Raw genomic sequence first — 11,720 nt, forward strand, 5'->3', positions numbered from 1 at the left:
CTTTACTTTTAAATGCATTTTAGACCTTACTCTGAATGTGAAGGAGGCCTTTTTAGCATAAACTCCTTTAAAAAGCAAGCTGATGCATATGTATAGAAAATATATTCTTCTTTGCTGAAAGTCTTCTTTTAAATAAGGTAAGGGCTTGGTGCTGCACTATGAAGTGGAATGAAGGATACTCATACTGAGCATTAGCAGCTTTTTTGCGTTCAGTGTCAGTAAGCATTCAATACAAAACTGGCTGTTGTAAATCGTATATGAACTGCAAAGCTTTATGTCCAGAAATGTTCGTGCCAGCAGGGTACCATTGCTGCACTCACTGTGGCTACACAGCTCCTGTTGAACTTGATGGAAGTCCTGTGTGTGTGTGCAAAGATGATTTGAACTCTTGAAATAAAGAGTTAGTGAAGTGTCTTTTCCAGAGCTTGAGTGTCTGCTTGCTTTGATTGCATTGTATTGCATCTTTAATCATGTTCTTGAGCAACTTCCGTAGTTCTGGTATGTTAGAAATAAATTTTAAACCTCCATGCTAGTGATTAATCACCCAGAAAGGAACAGTGTGTTAGAGGTTGGGCTTTGCTGTGTCTTCAGGGAGGAGTATATAGATGCAGTGTTTTAAGTAACCTGTAACTTGAGACTGTTTAGAAATTGTATACTTCAGTGGTCAGCAAATCAGATGTCTGTGGAAGAATACGCAGTGCAGTAAATGAAATTTGATGAAATTGTTTCTTTGAAACATGGTATTTTTTTTCCAGTGACATGGAAAGTTTTTAGGTGACTGCTAGGTTTTATGCTATGTTTGCAATCGCTTTGTTAACTACTTAAAGTAGAGCCTATGCCATAGGAACAGAGATACTGGAGGTGCTAATCTGGGTGAGTTTTGCTAACTGAGGCACATCTCCCACAACCAGCTAAAATACTGCAACCCTGCAGTACTTTTCAGTCTCTGCGTAATCATGAACCCAAAACTAGATTGAGGAGCCGTGGTGAGTAGATGGTGGAAGTTCAGAAATGCTAAAGGCTGTGTGAACAGTGTTGCTGCTGAGCTGGTTTGTATTACAGAAATTCAGTCAAAACTCACTGTTCTCGGAGGTATGTGCAAATCCTGGCAGCCTAGCTCTCTTTCTGTAGCACAGAATAAATGAATTCCTTGTCTGAATTAGGCAAGCATTGTTTCTATAGGATGGACAATCCCAGCTGATGAGAGCACTTCAGGATGATCAAATATTGGTCTACCTTTATCCTGAGCCGATTGATTTCAGCTCATACCAGCACAGTTTGTGGATTCCAGCTGGTGATTAACCAGCAGAAACTATTTGCTCAGCTTCTGGGTATTTGTTGAGCAGCAGAGGCACCCTGTGGCCACAGATGTTAATCTACAGTGAGGGCTTCTCATGGCTTTGCCTAGGGTATTTCCTGGTTCTGTGTGCTTCTACTAAATGATTTCTTAGCATTGGTATATACTGCACTACCTTATTAAAAAAAAAAAATTAAAATTTTGGAATGGGGAAGTATTTTAAAAAAAAAAAAAAAGACAGTTAAGGAGCAGGGAGAGTTTGAACATAATTACATGAAGATCTTCAAAGATACCAATTGTGTTCCAGGAAATGATAGGTGTGATCATTACAGAGATGCTGCAGTACAACAAGAAAAGAGATGCCTGAAAACTTTTTGCAGCACAGTGCATGCAGCAATGGGAGAGTTTTTCAAGCCTCCCCTGTACTGCTTGCAGGCTGTAGCAGAGGCCAGTCACTTCTAGCATAAAGACACGCATGCTGTATTTGCCTTTATCATAGTGTGGCTTTATGCAATTTTTATACAGTCTTTACAGTAATTTATTTCTAAACTGTGTTAAGCTGTAACGTTATTTTGAGGATCACCAAATTGTTCTTCATGTGAAGTTACTGCTATGAAGTAATATGATTTCCTTGAGAAATAAAACCCTTCAGGTTTGATTTGCCCACTTAGATCAGGCAAAATTGAGTTTGTTCATGCTTGCGTTATATAGCCCCTCATGGTGATCACAAAGCAGAAGTCCTTCAGATTTCTTCAACATGACAAGAGAGCGCTGATATCATAACATGACTCGATCACGTTTTCATGTGTCAAGGGGCAGAAGGACTTGCTTAGGTGGTGGTGTTACCAATGAGGAGAGGACAGCCACCTCCTTGCCCTTCTATTAATTAGCATAGCTCCTGGAGTGATCTGAAAGCTGTTGCAAAGTGGTCATTGAAATGAGCTGTGGTTTTTCTCTTCTGGCTTTTTCAAGGATGATGATTGTAATGTGTAAACATTCCTTCCTTTTGCTGAGTGTAATGAGGAAGGACAACTTTTGTGTCACAGAAGTTCTGTTTGCTCTTTCTCCTGGCACCATCCCATAGGTGTGGTTCACATAGTGATACTCAATCATGTGCATAAATGGGTTTTGGTTTTGCTTGCCCTGAATTGCTTTGGACACACACAGACTTGCTCTAGCTCAAGGGTCAAGAGGACTGATTTTTCAAAATAAGGGCACGACATTGCTAATTGATACGTGAAGTCCTGGTTGGAAAGATTTTTCTCTCAGAAGTATTTGCCTTGTGCAATTGCAGCTAGGCTGGAATTAGGGAGCTTTTCTAAAGAACATACTGCAGCTTATCTCTAAGAAGTCTGTACTAAAATAAGGATGGATAGGCTTAATTTAAATTGCTGAACTTTTTTGGTCATGAATTACACTAACAGAATCACAGAATGGCCCTAGTTGGAAGGGACCTAGCCTGAAAATTAAATGATGGAGAAGTGTCAGTAAATGACTCACACCCACCTATTTGCAGGAATGCAGATTCCTTTCAGAGGGATGGGGCTAGTGGCAAGAGGTCACAACAGTTTCCTCTGTGTTTTTCTTTCATGAGCAGCCACAAGTGTCAGGGTCTCCGTTAGCTATTTCTTCTTCCAGAACAGACCCCTTCCAGGCATAGTGATTACCCTGGAAGAATGTTTTCTGTGGGGTTTTGTGGAACAGCTGTTTTCTGAATCGTTTTCCTGATGTGTGCAAATTTTTAGAAGGGAGTTTCCGTTGTCACAGTGCTGTAGACCAATCTTGTCCTGCTGTGAAAACTTGCACTTGTGAGTGCTGCAGGCAGTGAGCAATAAATTCAGAGCAGTACTCTGAAAGACTCGAATCATCTTTTTTTTTTTCCTTTCCCTAAGTTTGCTTTTACTGTAATAAAAGACACAACTGCACTTGTTTCAGATGCAGAAAGGTGGCAGGTAGCTGTAAAACTACAACTGTTCATTCTCTTGGTGCCTTCTGTTTTTCAGGATTGAGAAGGACTTACCGTAGAGCTATTGGACTTCAGTGCTCCTGCATCTCCGTACGTGTAGTGATTCTGTTGATGTAATGCTGTGCTGCTTTTGAGGAAAATGACAAAAAGTGTTACATATGCTTCTATCCAGAACCTTTATATTTAGAAGTGGAAAAATGTCTTGTGAAGCATTGATCCCTGCTGTGTGCTCTTTGAATTTTAGCTTATTAGTTATGGTTGGCTCTGAGTTAAAGAATCTTTGGCTGTTGTCAAGAGAAGCCCTGACAGCAAAACTAATTCATGTGCTTCTCTGGAAGTTCTTGAGCTGCTTTACAGCTGTAGTTGTCACAGAAACAGAGGTAGACCCACTTTAAAACAAATAATTACCACTGTTCTGATCAGGAGAAAGAACATAAGAAACAGAACAAAACATTAACAAATGAGCTTGGCCATGCTGCTTCTAAGTATGTGTGGAAATTTTGAGATGTCTTTTTTTGTGAAAGGGGGATTTAAGAGTAGCTACATGACTTGTTCTTGATACAGATTAATAGTAGTACTTGAGCTGTAAATGTTGTTGAAATGCAAATGTACTGGTAGTGTATCTAAATGCCTTTGGCTATGGTAGATATGATCATGATACCCCATCATGGGAAAGGCTATATTAGAAGTATTCAAGTTGTGGCAGCAATTTCAAGGCAAAATCACTGTTTTACTTAAAGGTTCCATTATAATGAGAACTTGAGTGGAAGAATTAAGTTTATTGTGCTGAAACCATTATAATAGTACATGGCTCAGTGCTTGGCTAAATTGATTCCATATGTTTTATTTGTAAGTAATGCATCTAAACCCAGCTTTAGCATGACTGTGCAGCCAGCTAGTTACCTGCTTGTTGCCATTTGAAAGTGAGAATGAGAAATCATGATGGTTAATGTCAGCAGGTATGCTTTTGGCATTCTGGCAGAGGTCAAAGAACTCGACGGATTTCTGGGTTATCCATAAATGCCTTGGTTTTATATGTAAACCTCTGCAGACAGTAGTGGTCGTGGGTTTGTATATGATGCCAGCTGTATGTCTTGAGTCTAGAGGTCTGCAAGGCAGCATCTACTGCAAGCATGGATCCTGAAGGTAACGTTGCTGCTGTCTCCTTTGCTTTCGTGTGTTTGAACTCCATTTGTCAATATGGTGAACTCCAAATTCTTGCTGTGACCCAAATTGTGCCCCGCTTCTGAACATTTATAGCCACAGACTTGCAACATCTGTCAGTATATCACATTAGTACCTTGAAATCTGAATTTATACTTGGTAGAGACAAAGGTGTATGTTGTCTCAGCCTCCAGCTGTTTGCTGTAAGGCAGCTCAGCCTTTACTGATGACCTGGAAAGTGTAAGTATTTGTGTGCTGTCAGAAATCGGTGTGTACAGCTCTAGTGCAGCATTGCAGTTCGTGTCTGAAAAAATTGTGGTGATTGAAGAGCTCTACCAGGTTAGGTTTTGGTTTTGCTACTACTCTGGAAGAAAAATATCTGAATCACAATGTTTTCTCCTAGAACTGCTGTGATAAATGCTTTCCTCCTGTCTGAGCCTTGTTTATTTTGCATAGCAGCTGGAGTGTGATAGCTGTTTGACATAAGGAGAAAGATGGTAGTAGCAAGTTCATCTCAATAATTCTTCTAGGTTTCTAGCACTCGCTTCTGTAATCCCAAATCCCTAACCAGTGTAGACAGACAGCAAGTAGTTGGTGTCTGATTTATTTCCATAGTGTAGGACAAAGAGACATGAGAAGTGGACTTGGGATGATGCCATGATGATCATGTGATGTGCATTTCATGGAAAGACTTGACTCTTAAGTAGCTCAAAATTAGAGCAGATTTTCTTTACTCAGTCTGGATTCTCAGGTTCTTTTTCAAGTGTGGGTGATGCAAGACCAGGTTCTTCTAGTCCTGGAGCTTCATCTTGGGCCTTGGCACTCTGTGTCTGTCACAGTCATCATAAAGATGAACACATGGGACATATCTTAAGGAAGATTTCCAGCCCCCTTTTTCAGTCTTTCCAACAATTGCAGAGAGGCCAATGAGGCTTGAAATAAAACGTACTGAAAGTTTTGCAGCACAATCAGGTCTCACAGACTTAAAGATTGTTAGAACCTAAAAATGCCCCAAGCTTTCTAACAAAAGCTGCTGGTGGAATTGAGGGAATGTTAGCTTACTTTCTAATTAATATGATGGTGAGAAGACTAGACTAAAATGGTGACCCCAGTGGTTGCAGTCTTCTCAGCTTCCCAAAAGACCAGTGGACGTGTTTTTCATCCCAGCAATGAGAAAATACTCTTTGAATATCCTGACTTGGTAACTAGCTGCCTAAAGGATTGAATCATTTACATCATGTTTCACTAAATAGAAAAGTACTGCAACGCGTCAGTGGAGTCTCTTCATTGAAGAAAACTGAATTTTTTTTTTATTTTTTTTTAAGGCTTCAGGCCTTGAAAAATAAATCTCAACTCTTAGCAGAGGAATGTGACTTTTATCTATATCTACTTCCTTAATTGCAAGTCAGAATTCTCAGAAAATAGTCACATCTGAATATTGGCTGATCTTCATACCTCTCCATACACTGCAGTAATATGCAGTAGTCAAGTTGGATGGCTTGGTTCCCTTTGCTAAGCACTGCAGAGGTCTCCCGTGTTGATAAGAACTCCTATATTGATATGACTATTACATTTTTCTGACCATGGAGGATAGTTGTGTTTATTTTCCCCTCTTGTCTGCCATGGCAATTGGTAAGGCGCTCTTAACAGTGGAAGCCAAATATTTCCTTTCTTCCTCCTCATTCCTAACCTCTCTCCCTCCATTTGATGTTTTGATGTGCAAAACACCTCTCACTTCAGAAGCTGCAGTGTTGGGTTGTGGAAAACAAAACAAACCCTAGTTATTAGGAGCTGCTGCTGTCTAACAAAGCTGTGTTTTCTGTGTTGTCTTCTAGTATGCCCTCCCCACAGCAGGAAATGAGGGGATGCTGGGGAGACCTTCAGCCAGAGAAAAGAGCTTAATTGCACAAACATGTATGTTCTTGGGAGACTTGAGTCTTGGAGGTCCCAAACCTTGCATGCTGCCTTGCCTAGGGGCAGAAAATTACAGCCCTTTGGCTTGTTCTCAGTTAATGGGAGACCACGTTCCAGTCTTGGTAGTTAAATCCATCTTGTATGTTTAGATGTTGAGGTCAACATGCTGCATTTTAGAAGTATGAAAGGAGTCTTGATAAACATGTTCCTGTTGAACTTTGTACTTTGAAAACACTGAAACGAACTACCTCTCTTAAATGCAATGATAGCATACGAGTGTGGAGTTGGACACAGCTAAGCTGGCTGAACTCTCACTGTCACCTGGTTGGGGTGCATTTTCAAGCTGTTTTGTTGGTTGCCTCTCATTAGCACTATACAGTGTGGTGGTCTGTTTGTCTGGACTTTTGATGTTTGTTTTCTTGTCCTCTACACTCTGTGGTCCCCCCCAAAATGAGTATCTTTATGTAGTGCTTGGATTTGTGAGCATCAACACCCTATCCAGAGTCTGACCTTTTCTTCTGTTTTGGCATCTGACCCAAAGCATTTGCATTCCTGCAGCACCCCCCCAGACTCTGCTGTCCCTCTGAATTCCCTTTTTACTGCAGCTGTGGTCTTGGGCACCTGACCTCAGGAGAGCTGAACTGGAGTGCAGCCCTGGGCTTGCAAGAGCATCCATGGGAGAGAACAATGAACTGCATGCATCTTTCAGTGAGCAACTCAAATACTGACTGGTCCTGCACTGAGCCCCCATTTACCGTGGTGGTCACAGGCATCATTCCTGGACTGTGGTCATTCCCCATCCCTGCCTTTTCTTTACAGTTAAATGGATTATCTTTGTTCAGCCTGGAATGTTAATTTACTTCCTTGGCAAAAATCATCTTCGATTATTTCTGGGTTGATCTGAAAGCCCTGTGCTGTACATAAGTGGATGAGTGACATGAGGAATACCTACAAATGTAGTTATGATGTATGTAATGTACATAAGGAGAGAATGTATTTTGTTCTTTTTTTTTTTTCTTAATAAAAATGCATATGCTAGCAAGAGTGTACATTTCAGATCTGTTTAACATCACTTATTTCTGAGGATGGAAAAATTGTGAACAGATTGAGCGGTGCAGATACTGTCAAATTGATGGTGTGTTCTGTCTGGACAGCAGGCACTGTTCCTGCTGGGTGAGCCTGCCCTGTCCTCTGTGCTGCAGAAAAGCTGAGAAAACATCCTGTTCTGTGGAAGCGATGATTAGCTGGATCTGTGCTCCATAAATCCGCTGTGTGCTGTCACTTGCAAGAACTTCTACTGGGGAGGAACACGGCGCTAGAACACAGATTGATGCAAATTCATGACTCTCAGTACTTAAATCAAACCAAGTTCCCTTTTTTTCTTTTTCTTTTTTTGTCCATCCAACCTGGAACAAAATGTTTTCTTTGGGTTGCAAGGAGGCAAATGGAAGTGCTGCACTGCCCACATTGCTGCTGCTTTGCCACCTTGGTTGCTCATGCATCTCTTGACCTTGGAGGGCTGTGTGGGTTGCACGCCACACATGGATCTGCAGTGCAGTGGTTAGTACTGACTGCTAAAACTGAACAGCCATAAGAAGAATAGTTGAGAAAAACGACATAAACTTGTCTTTTTTTCTGTAGCTGGAAATACCCAGCAGTTTGCTTCCCTTGGAGTAGCCAATTTCTGCCCAATCCTCAGTTCAGACAGGGGTGGTTCTTTATGGACAGCCCAGTTTTGCTTAGCCTGTGGCTGGAGCAGGGGGAATGGCACAGACTTGGCTGACTATGGCCTTATGGAGTCTTTTAGAGACACTTAAAAGCTTGCCCTCACCTCGATCAGCTTAGCATCCCACACCTATGGGTATCCACTTGTTTAATTAAGGGAATGTTTTCATCACTTCATGCTTTCTTTAGCATGGCAGAAACAGAAACTCTTACAGGGCTGGGTATCTGAAGGTCTGTGCTTTTCTCCTTCCCTCCCCAAAAATTTTTACACGCTGTTGCCAACAGGACCATGCAATGCCTATGCTGGGTTTCCAACCGAGCTCAGCCATGGTTATGCATGTAACTGGTTATGGCTCTTGAGCACAAGCTCTGCTTCCCCACACAACACATCTTCCACTCAGCCAAGAAATCAATCTTTTACATACGAATGTTTATTGACAGAAATACATGATGCTTTCAAAATATATTTGTAGGAAAATGCAAGAATAATCTCTACAATCCAGTTTTCCTCATTAAATTCCAGTGTAAATCAGACTCCTGTCCCCATGAGAGATGCTGCTATACAGTACATGAGAGCTCTACAATATTTGCAAGGTTCAATGGATAGCTGCCTTGGGAAATAGGATCTCCTTCTGCAGCCCATTGTGGGTAATTATCTTCGGCTGTAGGCAAGTCACAGCATCAACCTGCTCGGTTGGGTCATGGCACTGTGAATGGGAGATAAATGGTCCTAAAGTATTTACATGCTCCTTCTGAATCTGCAAATAGAAAAGTCTCTTGCAAGAACATCTGAACTGCTTACAAAAGTCTTACCAAATGGTAAGAGTAATAGTCCTTGTACAGCATATTGGGTGTTAAAGCTATTTCGGGGAAGGGAAGAGGAGTGAGGGGAAGGAGAGAGGGGCAGCGAGGAAATGCATGGGTAAATCCTTCTTTTTGGTCTAACAGTTATGGCTACAAGTCTATGAAGGGAAATATTAAGGCTGAAGATGCTGCATTTCCTACCTGATGTTTCTTTTTTTTTTTTTTTTTTTTTTTTTTTCAAAAAGAATGTTATCAACATAAAAACTTTATTTTTCTTTTTTTCCCAAGGAAATAGTTCTTTAAATAGGGGAAGGAAAATCTACTATAAAATATTAGTGGTTTAAAAATATGGTGTCTGGAAAAATAAATAAATGTACAATTACTATTCAAATATAAATCACTGTAAGCACTTGTTGAGCAGTTAATATCTCCACCGGTTTCTGCTCTGAAAGATTTAAGGTTGCTTGATCTCAAGCCTTTCTAGGGTTCTCTGGGAAAGTCTTTGGACCTGATTCATTAAAGCACTTTGGCATCTCTTCACTGGAAGGGGATCTTAGGCACGTACTGCTTTTATTTTATGCTAAGGACAGAAATATGAGTCCAAAGACCCATCCTGGACAGCTGGGAAGCAACACGCTTCCAAAAGCATTACAACTAGAGTGGTTCCTTAAGGCTGAACCATGCTGCTGCCCATCCAAGACCAATTTGCCAACGTTAATACGATGCTGACGTGCAGCAGCATGGGGTTATCCAAGCAGCTTCATCAGATGTTCTCCTGCTATATGCTGGGTTGCAATCCCCTACCAGACAGGCCTTTAGCTTTTTAAATCTCTTATTTTTTTTAAATTTCCCCCCCCTCCCAAAATTGCTTCCCCGTAGTGCAGTGCACAGATAAGTGAAGTGTGCGGAATACATTGCTAATGAATAGCAGTAATATTTACATACAAAAATAGTTAGGCTTGAACACTTTCAACTATGTCCTTCAGTGTGGGAGAGAAGGAAAATAGCTGGCCCATAGGAGAAGATGGATCTTCTTCCAGCTTCTGTCCTGGGGCTGAGCAAGCTGCTCTGACCATTCCATTTGTGAGCAACTCTGATGGACTAGAGCAGAGTTTTGCCAATGCTGTCATTTCTCCTCACCTCTTTATCTTTGCCCATCTTCTGGGACAGCCTTGGGAATGGCTCCTCCATTGCACTGACCTGGAGCTCCTCTGCCTCACTGGGACCACTGCGGATTTGCTGCACAGCACCTCAATGTCAGCATTTCTCCCTTCTTGAAGATCTTCAAACCCACCTGGATGTGATCCTGGGCAGAGCTCTGGGTGTCCCTGCTGATGGAGGGATTAGGGCAGATGGACCAAGAGGTTTGTTCCAACCTCAGCGTGCAGTGATGATGCATGAGATCCAGGAGATGCCCTCACCCAAGGGACTTCAGGTCCCTTCCGCACCAGACTGCCTGCTGTGAAACTTTCCTTCTAGAGCCACTGAGGAACTGTGGCAGGAAGGGGAAAACCACAAATAGCCTTAGTCCAGCCATTTTCTGCTCCTGTTTTTTTCCCCTTTGAAGATTTACCACAAAGGGAGACCTTGACAGGAGACCGAGGTTCAGTACAAGCCTTGCTGGAGGCTTCTTCACAGATCCCTGCTGTTTTAAGTACTTCTGAAGAAGAAAACCTTGAGGATGAGGATGGAGATCACCAACCTCATGGAGAGGAAACGCCAAGGGCTGAACGGATGGAAAACTCTGACTGCAGCCAAGCTGCCTGGCTCACACCTTTGCTGCTCTTGTATCGTTTCTGTAGTTAACACAAGAGAACATGACCACAGAATTCCCTGCCAGAACAAAACATCGCTGTGCACATCAGCATCCGCCTCAGGAGAAAACGGGTGTGCTGCATCACTACTCGAAGGTGATCAGATGCTTCTACAGGTAAATGCAACCATAGAACTGGTCTGTGTTACAGCTGGGTTCCTTTACGGCCAAAACCACCAACAGCATTCGGTTCGTCTTTGTCTCATTAAACACTTCCTTGGAGATACAAAATCAAGGAGTGACACCTTGTCCTCTCCCTCTCACTGGGAGATGCTGCACTGTTCCCTTCACCTCTCCTGGGCTGTAACCAGAACCTGCCCAGCCCTTTGTGGGGCTGATAAAGGCAGTGTGGGATTTGGCCTCAACACCCCCAGTCCAGCCATGCCTGCATGCATGCATTTGCTTATGCCACAAAGTGTGGCCAGTGTGCATTTTTAAACAGCAGTTGGGTGAGGATGAAAAGTGGATAAGAAAGGAGGAAATGGAGTGTTCCAGCTCTTTCAGCTCAGTCCCTGGGTGTTTTGCGAGGGAGCTGTAGGGGAGGATGATGATTAAACAGCATGGGCCAGAGGATTTTTCTAGCTCTAACTGCCAGGTGCCACCCAGCTATTAGGAGCTGTGCTCCCTCTCCCATCCTGAATACTTTTCTTTTTACTTTATGAGTCACTTGGAAGCTGGAGGATGCACTCAGATGGGAAATGGGAGGGGATACAGCATCCCTGCTGCTAGAAAGCCTCAAGCATCCCTGTTTGGAGACAGCAGAGCAGCAAAGCCATCCCTGCTAGGATTGGCCCATCTGCTGGACAGGTCCCCAGGAGCACCCATGGGTGACAGAGCTACTGGACTGGATGTGGCCACTGTGTTGTGTTGGTGATGTGCCATGGAGGTGTCTTCTCGTGTCCTTCCCTTCCGTCCTTCACCCCGTGTGGTGGCTGCGATTAGCTCACAAGGGGTTTTCTGGGGTTTGTTGGGAATTCTGCCTTCTTTTGGAATCATGTATGTGTATGGGAGGGTCACGTTTGTTTTTTTTTTTTTTT

Source organism: Tetrao urogallus, assembly GCF_951394365.1.
Source record: "Tetrao urogallus genome assembly, chromosome: 1".
Classification (NCBI taxonomy): Eukaryota; Metazoa; Chordata; class Aves; order Galliformes; family Phasianidae; genus Tetrao; species Tetrao urogallus.